Source organism: Artemia franciscana, unplaced genomic scaffold, assembly GCF_032884065.1.
Source record: "Artemia franciscana unplaced genomic scaffold, ASM3288406v1 Scaffold_253, whole genome shotgun sequence".
NCBI classification, from domain to species: Eukaryota; Metazoa; Arthropoda; class Branchiopoda; order Anostraca; family Artemiidae; genus Artemia; species Artemia franciscana.
The window spans coordinates 1346829-1361609 of record NW_027063379.1 but is presented as its reverse complement, the minus strand read 5'-3'; the positions used below and the strand labels follow the sequence as shown (position 1 = coordinate 1361609).

Here is a 14781-nt window from a genome sequence, read left to right as displayed (position 1 = left end):
GTGCTGAAAATGTCTCTTCCTTTATCACCAACCCATATCAATAGATACGAACACTGGACAGCCTGGGATTTGCCTTCCAGTGGTCCGGAGAACATTAATTCACAGTGTTGTCTGAACCTTTTCCAGGCTGATTTTAGGTTCGTCGATGACCAGTCCAAGGACGGATGTGGTGTGCTGTCCATGTTTACTGTTTTACTTCTGACACCATGCAATATCTTCAGTTTTAGTTTAATGGTTCAATGGAAACCCAAGCAAGCACCTACAACAAGAACATATATAAGCAAGCAATAATATAAGCAAGCAAATAATTATAAGCACGGGCATGCACGTTAATAAGCAGAGCTTCAAGCACAGCAAGTCAATATTCTGCATATAGGAAAAAAACTCACTATAACCAGCATGCAGGAGACTTACCTGAGAAAAGCCCAAACAAACAGTTTGGATGAAACTGTCAATACAAGAAAAACAGTGGAAGAAGGGGACAGTTCTGTCAATGCCTGAGCCTAGATCTTACTTTGTACAAGCTGAAAACAAAAGTACTTAAAGAAGAAATTGTGTGCATTTAAAACCCAGATTCAGTACTCCAACAGAAACCAAATCAACATTCCACACGAACTGGTAGTAGTCCCAGATGAGAACCAGCCTATTGCACCAGATCCATTACTTGAGGATACAGAGTCCCCTAAAAGGCCATACGCAACCAGGCCACCCATTACTACCCCAATAAGGTTTAGAGTTGACAAAACTAGTGATGTCCCAGCCACACTGTTTGCAACTCTGAATCCAGCTCCAAAGAACAATAACAAGAATACCAATACAAGCAGGGCTCTACTTGGTCCATGCCTGTTAAGATATGGAAGGCCCATAAAACCAAGACAAACTTTTGATCTGTGAATCACAAAATGATGTGTGAGAGACATAATAATGGTTTGTTATTACAATATTTCAGAAGAATTTTGCTATTTTTGTTGTTTATGCAAAGGAAGATGCTATATGCTTGTTTTTTTGTTATTGCCTTTTGTGCTGCCTGTAAAGCTTTACTCGCTGTTTATGTGTGTCATGTTTTACTGTAAGTTGGTTGGCTTCTAAATAAACTGAATTAATCAAACCTTCTCATTGCATACAACTTTTTGGGTACTTTAGTTTTGGTATAGGAATTCCCATGTATTGTTAAAGTTTCACTCTATTTTTTATGGGACTATTCCAATCCATTCTGGAGTGTGTCAAGATGGTGTTCTTTCACCATATCTTTTCAGTATTTGTATACACATTATTCTACCCAGAATTATACATTTTTATTCCAGAATTATTTTCTTTTAATTTTGGAAATTTTGCCTATATTGCATTTGCAGATGATATATTTTGTTTAAGCTGTTCTAGATCTAGGCTCTTGAATTCTGTTTCATCTATTTCACAGTATTTCCAAAGTCTGTCATTGAATATTGATATTCGTGAATACCTAGTCTTTAATGCAAGGTCTATGCTAATTTGTCTTCCATGTTCTAACTTCTCTGTCTGTTGTGTCTCTGAATTGCAGTGGTTAGGCATTCATATTTTTTTGAATCTATTAGCTTTTAGGACCAATATTGTATGGGATGTTAAAAAAAAAAACTTAAAGTAGGTTATGGTAAAATAGTGGCTAATTGTTGTCATTATTCTCAAAAATTGCTTGCATTACTATATAGTAGCTTTTGTAATCATTCAATACTTTTCCTGTCTGGTATTTCACCTATACTGAAAATAAAAGAATTGGGCTAAATTGTGTATATTATATTTCTGTCATTGTAAGTTTTGGCTTTATTTACCCCAGTCTTGTAGGAACAAGAAAACTATTTGGTATTTTGGGACTTGTCATTATTACTTCTTTGCAGAAGTTAGGCTCAAAATTTAAAGTGAATTATGTTGATTCTCTTGGCCCATTCCACTATTTAGTTTGTTTATTTATTTGTTAGTTTTCACTTTGTAATTGTGTTGATTTTTTAGAGATTCCTTTTTTAGATAAGTTATGGCTGTGTTGTATATATTTTATCTCTCATATAGATGTGTTATTTTTCTTTCATTATCTTTTATTTACTCTTTTCATCTTGTATTTTAGTGGGTTAAACATAAATTATAACTGAAAATTAAGGTTAAATTTTTGTTGTCAAAATGTCAATTAGTTGAGTAGGCTAGTTAAAATTTTAATAGGTTAAGTAGCTTGTTAAGTAAGCAAATTTCTAAGACTTAGAAATCAGAAGATGGTTAACATGGAGGCTTGACAATACCATCCAAGTGTTTATTTTTGGCCATGGTTTCATTATTGAAAGGTTCATTTTCCTAATCAAACATCTTACAAAGATATCAAAAGTAGATAAACTAGAAAATTATCTCTTTTTTATTTAGAAAACCACCCCTTAAATGGAGAAAAATTCTACCAAGATGAAAAATAGCCTATTGGTGCATTAAATTTTTTATACTTTTCATTTTATATCATATTGGTTAATAGTCTGCCAAAAGAACCAAAGTTTTCATATATATTTAGGCTACAATTTGGGCTGTAGCCTGTATTTAACCATTAGGGAAGGAGGATGAATTCCATTTGAAATTTCAATGAATGTAAAACTTGAATTTAAGATCAAATTTCAATTAGGTGTAGGCTATAGATTTAGGCTAGCTATGACTAAAACAGAAAAATTTAGCAAAGATTGAAACAGAAAAAAGAAGACAAAAGTTGGTAAAATTCTAGTTAATTGACTTTTTGCTATCTTAGAAAGGGTTTAGGTTAGGAAAATGAAACTTTCAGGGATGGGTCTACAGGCAAAAGTATGTCCAAGGAAGGTATTTTAAGGTACCCACCTCCACTCCTTCTCCCTCTAGAGGGCCCTGAAATTTGCCTACATGACAGGTCTATACTTATTGAAATTTTGACACAACAACATTTTACCTTAATTTTCAGTTACTAGTTGCTTTTTCTCTGCCTTTAGTTCTGAAAATGCAATTCCTGTTATTTGAGTAGAATTTTGAGCCATATCAATGTGTTTTTTCAAAATTTAGGAAATGTATTTGCATATCTTTAAAACCTTATAAAATGGAATTGAGCAAAGTTATGAAGCTGAAAACAATTTTGTTGTATTTCAATTAAGCAGAAGATCTATTTTGCAAGGTTTCACTTTAATAACATACATATTTCTAAAGGTCATCAAAGGTCAGGGCCCTCTAGAGGGAGGAGTGGAGGTAGTTGCTTCATAATACCTTCCCAGGACATACTTTAGTCTGAAGATATATCCCTGAAAGTTTCATTCTCCTAACCTAAACCCTTTCTGAGATAGCAAGAAGTCAATTAACTAGAATTTTACCCAAAAGTTTTTTCTTCAAAATTCAGGTAGGCTAGGCATCATTCTGACATGTGGCCTATTTAATCTTTGAAACGCAGGATATAATAAAAGTTTTGATTCTGTAGATTAAAAATACCTTCCCGGGCATATTCTTGGCCTTAAATTCATTCACCTAATTTCTAAGCCAGCAAGGAACCTTTAAACTAGAGTTCTACCAGATAGACCTAGTCTACTTTATTAACTAATTAACATCTATTAATTTATGCTAGCCTAGAACTTAATCAAGAAATACATTTTATTAGGAACATTATAGTCTGCCCATAGAAAATGAAAAATGGGCTTTTAAAGCTACTTTTCATATTGAAACTCGATAACAGTACAGATCAGCCTAGGATAAAAAGCCAAATACATTATCTTCCTTTCTTTCTGAAAACATTATAAAGTTAATTCTATATAGGTGTCATCAAAAATCAGAAAATTAAGAGCCAACTTCACACTTGATTTTCAGGTCTATTAGTCAAGCATCACTCGAAGGAGCTCCATTCGATGTGTGCTTAACTAAGTCCCTTTCCATCCAATATATTTAACTCAACTCCTATGTATCACAATCTCCGTGCAACACAACCCATTTTAAAACTAAATCCTGTTTAACTTTACCTTAAATTAATCCCCATTTAACTGAGCCCCAGTTTAGGTAACTCAACCTAACTTAAGTTGAGGAAGTGTGAATTGTAATGGGTATGACTGTAATCGAAGTTGATTTATTTGAAGGCTTAGCTAAATTGGGGTTATGTTAAATGGGGATTGACTTAAAAGAGATGGTTCTGGTTAAAGGGTTCGGATACATGGGGTTTTGCTAAACAAGGACTCGTTTGAAAAGGAACCCAGATTACAAGACACTATTGCAGTCAGTGGGTTAGTTTAGTTCTTCGAAGGGACTTGTTTCAAGCAGTTTTCATTTCGTCTTTTTTTTTTATTCGTGGGAAATAGCTCACAACCCACAACCTGTCTCGTGGTTTTGCAACGTATTATTGACAAACTAGCTCCCGATATTTGCCTGTGTTAGGAGTATTTAGAAAAATAGTGATTTTTTGAAAACCCAAAACCGGCACAACAAAATATAGAAATAGAAAACTGAAAGGGGTGTTTGGAAAATAAAATATAAGACCTCTTAATAGTTATTTACTGGTTATGAAAGTAAATAATTTTTCAATGCTATTTCACCTTTCTAAAAAATTTAAAAAAGAATAGTTTCACGAACGAGTTTGTTTTTAATAGTTTTTAAATATGTTGAATAAACCATAAAAGGTTTTAATAAAAAAAGTTGTTTTTCATTTTAAATTTCAACTCTGCTTATTTTTTGGGTAAAAATACTGACAATAATATTTATAAAAACCTTTTCCAACTTACAAAAGCAATGAGACTGATGAATATACAACTAGTTTTTTCGTAATTTCTCTTTTCAATTTCATCCAACCTTTCCTTAAATTAGCATTTAAAAATCCAGTGTTTGTCATAAAATGAGACTTTGGAGCATTTACCTTTGATATTTCTGAGCAAGTGAGAATTTCTTCTATGAAATTGTTAAAAGAACCCAAGCTCTATTGCAAATGCCAAGAGGCACAGCATAACAAATAGACTGAATCGTCTTTTAAATTTTATTTAGTTTGATTATTTGTTTTTTCAAGTCACAAGTTTATTGTATGGTAAAAATTTATAACAATCTTGTGACCTAGATCTTAAAATTTTCTCACTTGATGATTTGGCTTTGAATGCCCTCTTCTGCAATAACTCTACAATAAGTAAACTGAAAAATAAGTAGCTTTGAATTGAGCCTTATAACATCTTAATACAATATATTGTTTCCTGTGTCCTAGTTCTATTGGTGGCAATTAAAATCGGAGGGGGGATGGTACTAAACCACAATTTTTGGGTGACAGATCGAACTTTCTGATGGTGTCATTAAACAGCTCTCTTTGTTGTTCCAATGCCTCACTAAAAGTAAGAAAAAAATAGAAAAAAGATAAATCAGTGCTTCTCATACAGAATATAGTTTCCTTTTTTCAAGGTAAGGGTCAGTAATTTTCCCATGGAATTTTCAAAAATTGTAAGACCAATGGGATACATCTTGTTTTGGTCCAGTATAATTTTAAAGGGGTTTCTGGGTCTTTATAAAAATTTCTGCAATTCTTTTTCTAAATGACACTTTAAGAAAATATTAATTGAAATAATATGTGCCATTCCTGAATCAACTGCAAATGCCCATTCTTCTCATTAGAAAGTTTGGTTTGAAAAAATATTTGTAAGTTTTGGTTCCTTGTGAGGCTGCCCAAATTGAATTATATTACAACTGTTGCTGAAAATATTATCTTTCTGCCAAAATAAGGATAAGCTTTTGGTTTTATATGCATGACTTTTATATTTGTACCTTTTCATTCAATTTAACATAGCGAAACATTGGGAAAAGAAAAAAAGGATTTTTGTGTTGAGTTTCATCCGTCTAGATACCACCCCCTCCCTCCCTTCCTGCTTTCATCCAAAAAGTGGTTTACTGTGGAACAAAAAAATGCTTAAGTAAGCCTGTATTGTAGAAACATCATGATATCGTTTGTTAACAGTATGAAGTGCTGGGGTCAAAACAAGCCCGCTTGTGTTTGAGATAATATTGAATACATTTTTTTTTTATTTACAACGCCAGGTGCATAAAAGCTTCTGACATGCCGCTATTAATTTACCTCCTTTTGACAAATTTACCAACGGCACATGAAGCTATTCCTCAACAACTTGGTTATTGGCATGTCTTATAGATATTTTGACCGAGATATTAGCCTTCGTGTCTGCCTTGATGGCTGGACGAAGGAGGGGGGGGGGAAAGGTGCATAATACGAGAGAGCATGTCTGGGGGAGGTGAATTCTTTTAGTTATATAAATTGTCATCAACGCAACGATAAACCTTTCATTTAGGAACTGAAGCGAACCAAGTGTAGAGGTAAAGCCCGACCTATTCTGGAGAGGTACCAAGAGGTTTTTTGGAGTGGTAGCATAGGGCATCCATATTCAGTTGTTTGTCTAATGCAGGACTTTTATAATAGGATTATTCAGCTGGATGGAAGAAGGTTTTTGAAGCGCTGAGCAACGCCCAGCTTTACTGTGCAGGAGGTTCCCACCCTATGAAGGTGGCTATTCTGAGAGGGATCAGCAGACGAATAAATCCCCAGTGGAAGAAACTCGTCAACTCTCTTAATAGTTTCGTTTTTGAAGATGAAGCTAGGATGTTGACGTGGCACGTTTGATTGCGTAATAAGAAAACCCCTTTGTTTTCAATGCATTGAAGTGGATTATCCGTGCATCAAACCATTTACAATTTTAAGAGACCCACCTGTAGTGAAATGAAGGCTTGTACTGGGTCTTCGTGTTTTGATACGGCTTACTGTGTCGTGATATCATCAGCAGAGCAGAGGGCTTGCAGGGTTGTCTCCCATTTCCTTTATGTAGATGAGGAAAAGTGTTTGTACAAAGATGCTACCGTGGGAAATCTGTTCTTTCACTGAAAATTCGTTAGAAATAGACCCGTCGAGGACGACCCACAGTGAACAGTCAAAAAGAAAATTCTTGATTACTTTTAACAGAAATCCACAAACATTGTACACATGGAGTTTTTTTTTTAGCAGACCACAGTGCCATACTCTATCAAAATTCTTGGTAACGTCGAATGACAATGGCCTGACGTTGTACCCATTGCTAGAAGTTCGATCCACTTTTTATGCTAGGCCACTAGGTAATCTAATTTTGAGCGTTTCTGGTGGAATCTATTTCGGCGATTGCCTAGAAGGTCAGATTAATGCAGGAATAGATAAAATGTTTTATTGGAGACGCTTTTATATATTTTTTCAACACAGGAGTGGAGACTAATAGACCTATAAGAACCCACGCTAGTTGAATCACCGTCTGGCCTTAGGGTAGGACTAACATGGACGGACTTCCGTGACTATGGGAAACTTCCAGAGTGAAACCAATTCTAGATCCAGAAAACCAATGACAAAGGTCCAGCTATTTCAGTACTGCAGGATTTGAAGACAGAATTTCGTATGTTGTCGGGACCAATGGGTTCGGTCACATCAGGAAGCTGCAAAATGAAAGGATATTAAGAGCAGGAAAATTCATACGATCCAGGACACATTTTTGATGTAACGCGTTAAAATAGGTATTCTTGTCTTAGACCACAATGCCGTTCTATGATTAACAAGTTAATTTTCAAATGGGGATAAATCCATTTACTTAGACAGTGATAAAAACATATACAAAAGTCTAGATGTTTCGATCTAATATACAGCAAGCTAAAATAATATATTTGATAATATAATAATAAAATGATATAATTGAAACTAATATTTATATACACAAAAAATAAATTACTTTTCGGCTCATTCAGAAAATAGTGAGCTTCCGGATTATTCATTAGATTTTTGGGGAGAGTTCACTGACAAAGTTAATTCAAAGTCCTGATGTAAAATTCTCTTCTTTAATCTTGCCCAAAAGTTATACAAATTTCCTATGAAGATGGCAATGCCTTCCCTGTCTTCTAAATTCAAACGAAACGTTGAGTTTATATTTGTTCACTTGGATGGTCTCATTTCGCCATGTATACGACGTAACACCTTAAACTAGGCATTCTTTTCTTAGAATACACTGCCGTTCTATGACGAACAAATAAATTTTCAAGTGCAGATAAATCCATTTATTTAGACAGTAAAAGAAAATAGTCCAGGTATTTGATATTTTTCAGATTTTAATTTACTGTCTAGATAAATGGATTTATCCCCATTTGAATATTAATTTGTTCGATCCAGGACAGTATTGGTTCAGTAGGAAAAATTTGGCACTTCTCCGCCGTCGTTGTCCTGAATTCTGTCCTCTTCGCTCTTTGAAACTAGACATCACTTGTGTTCCTGTTGCTTTACTCGGTTAGCATCTTTTCACTAGGTGTTGAACCAAAGCTTGTCCTTACTGGACATGTGTATTTTTTTTGAAGGGATCTGTATTTTTTTCTACAAAGTCAACTATGGCCCACTGGTGCCTCTCTGTATCTATCTCTAGACCTTCGAAGGTGGAAGTTCTCTACTGCTGAGAACGAAGAGTGTTTCTCAAACCGTTCCAATCACTTTTATTGTATTGCCAGATTGTTCATGTTTTATTGGAGACGGAATAAGAAGGTTTCCTCGTGCAATGACGAAACTTATTTGGGAAGGTCACCCTAACCCATAAAGTTTTTCTCCTGCTGATATCTGGTATAATTAAGCATGAATATGGTATATTGTTCTATAGATAACGTCAACATCTCCTAAACCTTATTTAGCGCCGCTAATGCGTTCATGGTCTCGTCTGAGGAGAGTTTATCCCTGAATGATGGCCTCAATGCTCAGTATTTTAAGGTTAAGATTGATCTGAGTGGTGCATAATGTAGATGGTTTAACCAAGTTCACTGAATAAAGGGCTCCGATGTGATTTTGGAAGTGTTTCTTGCTCTTTTTTATAGTTTGTAAATTAATTTTCAGAATAATATTTTAAGAAAATAATTAAGCGAATTAACACTTACCAAACTTTAATCCGCTACAAATGACCTTTTTTAGTCACTAGAAAATTTATTTCGAAATACTTGTTTGTAAGATTTTAGTTACTTGTTGATGCTCTCTACTAGATTGCAGCTATTGCAGCAACCATGATCAAACAATTCGTGGTAACGAACTGTAGTAAAAAGCGACCTGGCTCAAAAGTAACCAAAACTCTAAAAAATGGAATTTTGATACCAATAGCTATATCAAAAGAATCACATTTTAATGCTGATTTTAAATATATAACACATCAAAACCATCAAAAGTCAAGTCAAAACTTACCCGTCAAAAGTTACGATCCTGAGAATATTCGCATTATTCTAGAAAATAGGGGAAAAACAACCCCTAAAAGTCATAGAATCTTAACGAAAATCACACCATCAGATTCAGCGTATCCGAGAACCCTATTGTAGAAGTTTCAAGCTCCTATCTACAAAAATGTGGAATTTTGTATTTTTGCCAGAAGGCAGATCACGGATGCGTGCTTATTGAATTGAATTGAATTTATTTATAACCCGTTATAATACACATGAAAAACGGAGTATAATGTGAATAAAAGAAAAGAGGAAAAAGGAAATGACCTGAAAAACTACACAAAAAACTTTGCAACACTTCACCTTACTTAAAAACAATTAAAACATACAAAAGCGAAACATTCATTGAATCAAAATAGCGCTCCATGGGTGCCGACCAATTCTACTATTATAAGATTCTATGCTTTTTCTGATAGAAGCATTCGGGTCTATGATGCCGTATCTTTTAATGACCCAGGAGTTGCTTGACCATGGTGGAAGGGCAAGCAGGTATTTGGCATACCGGAAATAGATTCGCCGAAGTTCCTTCGTCTCGGTTATCGTAAACGTACGCCAAAAAGGTGCAAAAGGTATAGGAAATTTGGGAGTGCAGAAGCATTGTAGAGTTTTGCTAGCAGTTTGCGGTTGAGTCGAAGTTTGTTTGCTACCAAGTAAAGCCACATTGAATGTAAGGTTAATCTTAGCATATTCTTTACTTAAAATAGCAAAATTTCTTTCGAACGACTGTACTGTTCGACTGGGGTTAAAAATATCATCTGCATAAGCGATTAGTGACACATCAATCCCTTTTAAAATACACGATGGAACTGCGCTGGATTGGGCGTTCAGGATACAGTTATTAAAGGCAACTGGAGAGGTAACGGCACCCTGTCTGACACCTCGACAGACTGGAATAACGAATAGTGTTATGGTCCCATCAGGTAGCTTGATTACAACAGCAAGATGGTTATACATATCGTACAAAGCACGAATGGCAGATGGGTCAACTCCCCGTTTATATAGCTCAAGGAGAATTTGTGCGTGAATCAGAGAGTCGAAAGCATGGCTTACATCATGACTCCCTTGGACGAGCGAATCACCAGACTTATCCGCATCTATAAGTATTGACGACAGTGCTGTAAGCCCGTGGGCACACCCTAGGCCTTTTTGGAAGCCAAACTGATATGGCGGCAAGTAGCATTTATCTGTAAGTTCTGGTATTACGAGTGCAGAATTCATAATATCAGACAATGAAACAATAAACGTGGATACAGTCTTTTTTGACAGTACCCGATTGAGATCACATTTAAGAGGATATTCTACTTTGGAATCAGGTTCTGAAAATTCTTTCAAAAAATGTTGTTACCAGGCCGCAGCAGAGATATGAGCTGACGGAGCGTTTCTTTCACTCTGGTTGCGGGTCAAACTTTTCCACAGAAGCGTCGGATTACTCATTATCTTTTCTGAAAAATCAGAACGAATAGCGGCTCTATGTTTTTGCAGTTCTTTGGAAAAATGGCGCTTTGTGGAAATCCGTATTTGGTTCACTATGCCGTTCTTGGGTCTCCCGCATTCTATCCATATGCCGAGCCAAGGGATAGGTTAATAGCGTAAAGTTCACTAGAGGGGCTGGTATGGGTAGAAACGTAGAACTCACCTTTGTTAATACGTTCCATAAGGCCGTCAAAACGACGACACATGTCGTTTACTTTAGTAGTTATACATGCATTTATCTCCTCCATACAAGCCGGGACTTCTGTAGGTTCAAAAATAACGAAGGAAAGGCAAGGCACGATTTTCCTTTGCTGACTTGACAAAGAATTTGGCTATGTCCAAAACATTTTCATCATCTTTCAGAGACTTGCGAAAGGGGTCCGGTAGACCAGATTTTAACAGCAGCAGTTCTTTTGCACTTAGAATGTCATCTCTACTGAAGAATTCCACAGCCCGGCTTACAATCAGCTGGTGTTTTATGCCAGCGAGCATTGACCTCGACACAAAGTTCAATACCGCATTCCAAACGATATTACGCTAAAGTTTTTACTGTTTTAAAAAGTAGAGTTGAGAGAAAGAGTCAAACTTTAGTTCAAAGAGCAAGGCGTTGAAGAGGGAGCAGCCCCTTTTATATACGGGGTAATTTCTGTTCGTTTTAAGTTTTAATGTCGCTCCTTACTTTCAGTTAAAAAAACTTGTTTTTTTATCTAATCTTTTTACAAGAGATGTTAAGCTTTTGGTTTCATTTCCGTGTCTTTTTTGTTTGTATCTCGTCATTCATTTTAGCTTAGCAAAACGTAGTAAACATAAACAATTGCTTTTGTATTGAGTATGTGCGTATAGCTATCCCCTCAAACACTTTCTTCCTGTTTTAGTCTGAAAAGTTGTTTACTCTGGAAAGGAAATGCACCTAAGTACGCCTTTGTCCTAAAAACATTGTCAAATCATTTGTAAAAAGTAGTATGTAGTGCTGGGAAAGGGAAAATCCTGTTAATGTTTATTGCCGGGATTATAAGACACAGAGAAGTAAAAACTTAAAAAAATTTGGACAATACCCGGCAAATATTTATTAAAATAAACATTTAAAAAATCATAAACTATTAAAAAAAACATGCCCTGAACGTTCTGTATTTTATTTGAACTGTTCACAACCGTGTACACTAGTCTGCGCACACACAAAGACAATAATCCCTGCTAAGATGGCTATATAGTACATTAAATAAGAAAAATAAGTTTTTTTTAACTAAAAGTGAGGAGCAAAATTAAAACTTAAAACGAACGGAAATTACTTCGTATATGAAAGGGGCTGCTTCCTCACCAACGCCCCGCTCTTGACGCTAAAGTTTGACTCTTTCTCTCAACTCTTCTTTTTAAAATAGTAAAGAACTTTAGCGTAAAGAGCGGGGCGTTGGTGAGGAAGCAGCCCCTTTCATATACGAAGTAATTTCTGTTCGTTTTAAGTTTTAATTTTGCTCCTTACTTTTAGTTAAAAAAACTTGTTTTTTTTTTAATTTAATTTCTGAACGTTTTTCAATCAATGCATGTTTTGATTTTGGCTCTCCGCAGAGGAGTAATTAAAACGAAATTTGCATATTTATTATTTTTTTTTGCTAAATGGATTTCTCATGATTTTGATCGAATGATTTTGAGAGAAAAAGAGCGGGGGAGGAAGCCTAGTTACCATCCGATTTTTTGGTTAATTAAGATAAAGGCAACTAGAACTTTTAATTTTTTACGAATCTTTTTTTTAGTAAAAGATATACGTAACTTATAACTTAGCTTACGTAAAGAAGTTTTGTATTCTCATGTTTTTATTACATATATGAGGGGGTTGGCCTCCTCGTCAGTACCTCGCTCTTTACACTAAAGCTTAAATTTTGTCCCAATCCATTAAGAATGACCCCTGAATCACCAAAGCCGTAAAATAAATAGTTGAAATTACAAAAAGCATTTTAGCGTAAAGAGCGGGGTATTAGGAGGAGGTGAGCCCCTCATATGGGTAATAATTTCTGTTCGTTTTAAGTTTTAATGCTGCTCTTTACTTCCAGCTGAAAAAAACTTTTTCATATTTCTTTTTTCATTGTTTTTTTTTAAATAATGCTAGTAAATCCTGCGCTCCCTTTATGGAAATTTTCTTCCACCATGACAAATTCCTCGACGGAAAGCTCCTCTGGCCTATCCCCCTATTCTCAACCCCTCCCCCCAACCAAAAAATCCTACTGAAAACGCCTGCACACTTCCCAATAACCATTACTATATGTAAGCACTGGTCAAAGTTTGTAACTTGTAGCCCCTCCCACGGGGACTGTAGGGGAGTAAGTCGTCCCCAAAGACACAGTTATAATGTTTTTCGACTCCGCTGAATAAAATGGCTATTTCAGAATTTTGATCCGTTGACTTTGGGAAAATAATTAGCTTGGGAGGGGGCATAGGTGCCCTCCAATTTTTTTGGTCACTTAAAAGGGGCACTAGAACTTTTCATTTCCGTTAGAATGAGCTCTCTCACAACATTCTAGGACAACTGGGTCGATACGATCACCCCTGGGAAAGAGAAAAAAAAAAAAAAACTCGCATCCGTGATCTGCCTTCTGGCAAAAAATACAAAATTCCACATCTTTTGTAGATAGGAGCTTGAAACTTCTACAGAATGGTTCTCTGATACGCTGAATCTGATGGTGTGATTTTCGTTAAGATTCTATGACTTTTAGTGGGTGTTTCCCCCTATTTTCTAAAATAACGCAAATTTTCTCAGGCTCGTAACTTTTGATGGTTAAGACTAAACTTGATGAAACTTATATATTTAAAATCAGCATTAAAACGCAATTCTTTTGATGTAGCTATTGGTATCAAAATTCCATTTTTTAGAGTTTTGATTAGTATTGAGCTGGGTCGCTCCTTACTACAGTTCGTTACCAGGAACTGTTTCATAACTCTTAACTTTTGTCCCAATTCTTTAAGAATTACCCCTCAATCAGAAAGGCCGTAGAATAAATAGTTGAAATTACTAAAAATACTTTAGCATAAAGAGGGAGGTATTTAGGTGGAGAAAAACACCTCATATGCGTAATAATCTCTGTTCGTTTTAAGTTTTAATGCTACTCCGTACTTTCAAATGAAAAAAAATTTCATGTTTTTTTTCATTGTTTTTTTATAGTAATGCTAGAAAATCCTGTGCCCTTTTCATTGAATTTCTCTTCCCCCATGACATATTCCTCCAAGGAAAGATCCTCCCATATAAGCCTCTTCCCTCACCCCCTGCCAAAAAAAAAACAAACTGAAAATGTTTATATACTTCCCAATAACTATTACTGTATGCAAATACTGATCAAAGTTTGTAACTTGCAGCCCCTCCCCCAGGGACTGTGGGGGAGTAAGTCATCGCCAAAGACATAATTCTAAGGGTTGTCGACTATGCGGAACAAAATGGCTATCTCAAAATTTTGATTCGTTGACTTTCAATTCCGTTAGAATGAGCCATCTATCGACATTCTAGGACCACTTGGTCGATACGATGACCCCTGAAAAAAAAAAAAAAAAAAAAAACAAACAAACAAACAAATAAACACGCACCCGTGATCTGTCTTCTGGCCAAAAATATGAAATTCCACATTTTTGTAGATAGGAGCTTGAAATTTTCGCTACAGGGTTCTCTGATACGCTGAATGCGATGGTGTGATTTTCGTTAAGATTATGTGACTTTTAGGGGGCGTTTCCCCCTATTAAACGAAATAAGGCAAATTTTCTCAGGCTCGTAACTTTTGATGACAAAGTCTAAATTTGATGAAACTTATATATTTAAAATCAGCATTAAAAGCCAATTCTTTTGATGTATCTTTTAGCATCAAAATTCCGTTTTTAGAGTTTTGTTTACTATTGAGCCGGGTCGCTTCTTACTACAGTTCGTTACCACGAACTGTTTGATACAGAGTCGGCATGCAACTGGAAGTGGAATAGAGATTCAGTGCAAATAGGATTCGAAAGAAAATTCAAGGAAATTGGCGCGTGCTGATTTTACAGATATTTAGCGGTAACATTTGAAAAAAGTAGAAAGCTAATACATAGTAAAAT

At 35.5% G+C, this 14781-nt stretch overlaps 1 long non-coding RNA gene across 4 annotated transcripts in view; it reads right to left on the bottom strand.

Moving 5' to 3' along the window:
• Positions 1-3735, bottom strand: part of LOC136042950 (uncharacterized) — an 86004-nt gene extending 82269 nt beyond the window's left edge. For 2 of the 4 annotated variants that reach the window (XR_010621508.1, XR_010621507.1), the window contains exon 1: positions 3667-3707. This is a non-coding gene — a long non-coding RNA (uncharacterized LOC136042950). Of the gene's footprint in view, positions 1-3666 lie in introns of all 4 variants that reach the window. The other 2 variants (XR_010621506.1, XR_010621509.1) reach the window with 2 other exon arrangements.
• Between the last annotated feature and the right edge of the window lie 11046 nt (positions 3736-14781).